We start from the raw sequence: 6,253 nt of genomic DNA, 5'->3' as shown, positions 1-6,253 counted from the left end.
GAATTTATGCAGTTTGAAGTCATTCGAGCCATTGCAGTCAAAGAGTACAGTAGCAATTATTTATTTCCACTTCAACTTTTCGTAGTATGGCAAGTTCTAAACGTGAAGAAAGTTCAACTTTAAGACATTCTGATACTAATATCACAGGTAGAGATACGGTAACCAAAATTGCAGATATAACCGTGAACCATTTAAAACAGTATTTCGACAGTGAAATTGGTAGCCTTAAGAGGGAACTTAAGGAAGACCCGACGAATAAATCAGACAAAGTGGCTAAATAGCTAAAACCAGAACATTCCTATAAGTTTAAGTTTAACGGTAGCCAGGTTCAGAACGAGTATAATTCTAAAATTGATTATGAAGTAGCCAGTATCAAGCGTGCAGCCGAGCGTGATGAATATTCCTAAGTCCGGGATATTTGCCATGACAAAAAGGAGAAGATTCATTAGCGAAACTATTAAGATCGCTGAAAAGTCACAAGCAGGATAGGATACAGTCAAAGAATACGTGTCAGACGACCTTCCATCAGACTCCGAGGATGAGAAGATTAGGTCTGCCGAAACTTGAGCCTTGGGTACCAAGAAGCACAAGGAATAAGAGCGTGTTCAACGTTGGAATTTGGGTAATTCATTTACTAAGACAGCACATGAAGATCACCAATCTACTTCTACTTATTCTACTAGTCGTAATTTTCGTCCCTACCAGAATGGCAATCCCGTCGGACCTAAACCTACAGATATCTACTTTAGATGTAACACCCAAGGACATTGGAGACAGACTTGTGTAAAAAAGAAACAGTTAGGACAACGCCCTGCAATTAGAAAACAAGGGGATAAGTATTGATTTTTGATAATATTGATAATGAAAATCTTGATAAAAATGAACAATTAGGTACAATTTAGGTCATTTCATTTGAATAATATATTCTTCTCTTTCTGCATCTGTTAAAGGGAGATTAAAAAGAACATATAAACTTTTGGAAAGAATTTGGTACAGATTTATTGTTTTGAACATTATTAATAATGGTCATTGCATCTCGTTTATTACACCATCAGTTATATGTTTAACAAGAACAATAAGTCGGCCTATATGGTAATGTTAAATTTGTTTCTGAGGCTATTTCAGAGCTGTAAATAATAAATGTATTGTACAGGTGAAATCCTGACCTCATGTTGTTAATCCATTCACAGTTTCGATTCAAAGATCGGGGAAAGGATGTAAATTTTTCATAATGTTTGTTGCTTTTTTCGCTGAGTACGTTTTGATCTACCGATCGTTTTAGTCACTGAGCTGGTTGTTATTGAAGCTTATGGGCTGGTTGTTATTGAAGACATTGGGCTGGTTGTTTTTGAAGCCCCTGGTATGATCGTTATTAAATACACTGAGCTGGTTATTACTGAAGCTACTTTGCTGTTTGTTATTGAAGCCACTGGGTAGGTTGTTATTGAAGCCACTGGGCTGATTGTCATTGAAGCCACTGGGCTGATTGTCATTGAAGCCACTGGGCTGATTGTCATTGAAGCCACTGGGCTGGTTGTTACTGAATTCACTTGGCTAGTTGTTAATGAAGACACATTTGTCTTATGTGTCTTCATATACTCTTGTCCTAGAATTGCTGGACCATTAATATTTTCTAAGATTCATACACTTTATATTAAGTCTCTCAAACAAGTGAACTTATAAATTAAAATATACATCTTATTTTTATAAAAATCTTTAATGTATTACATGTATTACATTTGTGATTAATCCTCTTTAAAATTCAGGCCTGTATTTCATTTTACCCAGTATTGTCCAGTATTACCCGGTAAAACCAGTAAAACCGGGGTTTTCCCAGTATTTCCCACTGGGCTGGGCCAATACTCATAAAACCCGGGTTTTTGCCAACCCTGCATTCTAACCATGTCAGATTTGCTTCTACGCCTTTAATTTTGAGATATAAACCAAAGACTTTGAAATTTAGTAAAAATTGTCAGTTCAGGGGCCATGACTCCAACATGGATTGTCTGATTTTTAGATATCAGACAAATTCTGCATTTTGCAAATTGTTGCGGATGTTGTCAGTTTGACTGCTTGGCTCACAGTGACGTTAACACTTTAAAAATAAAATGCTCTGCTGGGCGCAGCTTGATAGGACCGTAGAGGTCGAACCCTGAACAGTTGGGGCAAGTATGGACACAATATTCAAGCTTGATACACACTGAATTTGGATTGTGATTAAATATTTGACACAGCATAGGTTTCTGACACAGAATGAATGTGGTCTAAGAACTTATAAATTATTAATTGACCTATTCAAACCATATCATTATTATTTACTTTTACATATAAATCAGAAATAACCAATTTAAAATGAAAAATTTTAAAGAAAAAAAAAGGAAAAAAAATCCCTCCCCTCAAATTTTTTGAACCCCCTTATGATTCATCACCCCCAAACTCAATCTAAGCCTTCCCTTTATGGTCTGGTACCTTGCAGTACAATTTCAGAGAGATCCATACACTTGAACACAAGTTATTGTCTGGAAACTAGAAAAATGCTTGGTTTTTTGCCCCTTTTTGGCCCCAAATTCCTAAACGTTTAGGACAATTACCCCCAAACTCAAACCCAGCTTTCCCTTTGTGATATTGAACCTTGTAGTACAATTTAAAAAAGATCCATACACTTACACACAAGTTATTGTCCTGAAACTAGAAAAATGCTTGTTTTTTGCCCCTTTTTTGCCCCTAATTCCAAATATTTTGAGGCAATTACCCCCAAAATCAATCCCAGCCTTCCCTTTGTTGTATGGTACCTTGTAGTACAATTTCAGAGAGATCTATACACTTGAACACAAGTTATTGTCATGAAACTAGAAAAATGCTTGTTTTTTCCCCCTTTTTTGACCCCTTATTCCCTTAAATTTTGTGTAATTACCCCCAAAATCAAACCCAGCTTTCCCTTTGTGATATGGAACACTATAGTACAATTTCATAAAGATCCATACACTTAAACACACATTATTGTCTGGAAACTAGAAAAAAGCTTATTTTTGGCCCCTTTTTGGCCCCTTATTCCTAAACGTTTTGGGCAATTACCCCCAAACTCAATTCCAGCCTTCCCTTTGTGATATGGAACCTTGTAGTACTATTTCAGAAAGATCCATACACTTACACACATGTTATTGTCATGAAACTAGAAAAATGCTTGTTTTTTTGCCCCTTTTTTGGCCCCTAATTCCTAAAATTTTGAGGCAATTACCCCCAAAATCAATCCCAGCATTCCCTTTGTGGTATGGTACCTTGCAGTACAATTTCAGAGAGATCCATACACTTGAACACAAGTTATTGTCTGGAAACTAGAAAAATGCTTATGTTTGGCCCCTTTTTTGCCCCTTATCCCTAAACGTTTTGGGCAATTACCCCAAAACTCAATTCAAGCTTTTCCTTTGAGATATGGAACCTTGTAGTACAATTTCAGAAAGATCTATACACTTACATACAAGTTATTGTCATGAAACTAGAAAAATGCTTGTTTTTTCCCCTTTTTTTGCCCCTAATTCCAAAAATTTTTGGGCAATTACCCCCAAAATCAATCCCAGCATTCCCTTTGTGATATGGAACACTGTGGTACAATGTCAGAGAGATCCATAAACTTACACACAAGTTATGTCTGGAAGTTACAAAAATGCTTATTTTTGGCCCCTAATTCCTTAACTGTTGGTACCATAACCCCCAAAATCAATCCCAACCTTCCTTTTGTGGTATTGAACCTTATGGTAAAATTTCATAAAGATCCATTCCTTTAAACTAAAGTTAGAGTGCGAAAACCAATGTGTCTTCGGACGACGACAACGCCAACGTCATACCAATATACGACCACAAAATTTTTTTGCGGTCGTATAACAACATATCTAAATTAGGAATTTTGATAAGTTATAATTTCATAATAGATATGAGGTTATCGAATGACAATTAAATAATGCAATTAGCACTTAAATAATTAAAAAAAGAATGTAACAAAAATCTGTTGCTTGGGTTTTAGGCTGTGTAAGTGCTAATTGGAATGACCATGATGACTAAGGATTAATTATTCTTTACCGTAAGAAAAACTTAAGAACTGTGATGTTATCTATAATTTAAGTGTTTTCTTGAGGCCATAACTTTGTGCATGCATATTTTTATGGTTCTACAGTGATCCCAAGTCCTAGAGCTTTCATTTGATAACAAAATTACCCAAATGTTTTACTTTTTGATGACATTTTCACTTTTAAAGTCTGCACCAATATATTTTCAGACTTCTAGTCTGAAGACCAATATTCCAACATTTTTCTTATTTGGCTGATAAAAGTTTTGCAAAAACTTACTACTCTGAATAAAATTTTACTAGTCTGGGGGATCTGATTACTGGCTAATGGTGCAGACTGCTTATGAGTCACATAGACAGACACCAGAGGGACACAGTGATTCCTACATAACCCACAAAAACATTGCATAAGATTTTAACATAGTATTTAAAAACACTGTTGTAAGTTCATTATGTTTTAAAAGATAAATATAACATTAATTATTATTTTTTTCACTATACTGTAAGATAATATAACAGCTGTTTTATACAGTCAGTGGTTTTACTTGTACAAGTCATTTTTATTTACTTGAAGATGTAAGTAATGTTTACTTTTATAAGTAAATTTGTAAGATTTTAATTTTATTTTCAAGGTTTGAATTATCTCCCCTTAATATTCTCCAAAAATTTACTTATACATACAAGTAATTTTTTTTACAACCCCATAAATTTCCAAGTTTTGGGAGGTCAAAACATACCTTAACAGAATTTTTCTGGTTTGCTTATTAATTTTCAATTACTTGTATAAGTACAAAAAATCTGAATGTCTAAGGGATATAACTCTACCTCCAAAATAATTTACCTGTACAAGTAAATAAAAAATGGAAAATGTGTCCCCATGGACACAGATGATGCTCCCACTTGCATATAACATTATAAAGGGACATAACTCAAAAACAATAAAAAGTGACCCTACCCAAATTTGTACTAGATCTGAGTTTTGTGGTAATAAGTATTGTGTATAGGTTTCATAATGTTTGGCTGGGGCAAACTTTAGTTACAGAACAGAAACTCAAAATTTTGCAATTTTTCGATTTATAAAGGGGCATAACTCAATAATGATTAAAGTGACGCCACCAAAAATTTGACTTGACCTGTATTTTGTGGTAATGAGCATTGTGTATAAGTTTCATAACATTTGGTTGAGGCAACTCAAGTTAGAGAACGGAAACTAAAAATTTTGCTTTTTTTTTCCATTTATAAAGGGGCATAACTCGAGAATGGTTAGAGTGACCCCACTAAAATTCAAACTTGATCTGTGTTTTGTCGTAATTAGCATTGTGCATAACATTTGGTAAAGGCAAACTTAAGTTGGAGAACGGAAACTAAATATTTTGTAATTTTTTTCATTTATAAAGGGGCATAACTCTAGAACAGTTAGAGTGACGCTACCAAAATTCAAACTTGATCTGTATTTTGTGGTAATAAGCATTGTGTATAAGTTTCATAACATTTGGTTTCGGCAAACTCAAGTTAGAGAACGGCAACCAATTTTGGGACGTACGGATGTTTTTATGTACGGACAGACGGACATACAGACGGACAAGGGTAAAACCTAATGTCCCTTCCGCCACGGCGTGGGCATAAAAACACTTGTATAAGTATTACCCCTGACTGTTATATCAAGCAAATTTAAATTGCCCCAATTACAAAACCAGATACACATGTAACATGTGTAAAACTGGTTAATGAATTAAAGAATAGAATCTTGTTCCATCTCACATAACCAAAATGTTGGGAAAAATATGACCACATGTGCTGATATGTAAACAACATATATCTTTTCTATATTTTCTGGTTTTACTGTGTCTAAAGGTTTCTGTAATGAATAAAATTGAGAATAGAAAAGGAGGAATAAGTCAAAGAGACAACAACCCGACCAATCAGCAGAAAACAGCCCAAGGCCACCAAGAGTCTTCAACACAGCAAGAAAATCCCTCACCCAGAGGCGTTCTTCAGCTGGTCCCTAAACAAAAATGTATACTGTATAAAAATAAGGAGATGTGGTATGATTGCCAATGAGACAACTATCAGTTCAGCAAAAATGGACATCACACTAAACTCTGAAACATATAAATGAACCAAAATTTAAAAAACTTACAAGACTAACAAAGGCCAGAGGTTCCTGACTTGTGACAGGTATTTAAATGT

The sequence above is a fragment of the Mytilus californianus genome, unplaced genomic scaffold, assembly GCF_021869535.1.
Source record: "Mytilus californianus isolate M0D057914Y unplaced genomic scaffold, xbMytCali1.0.p SCAF_18, whole genome shotgun sequence".
Lineage (NCBI taxonomy): Eukaryota > Metazoa > Mollusca > Bivalvia > Mytilida > Mytilidae > Mytilus > Mytilus californianus.
The sequence above is the reverse complement of the archived record's forward strand: the minus strand, read 5'-3'. Positions refer to the sequence as shown.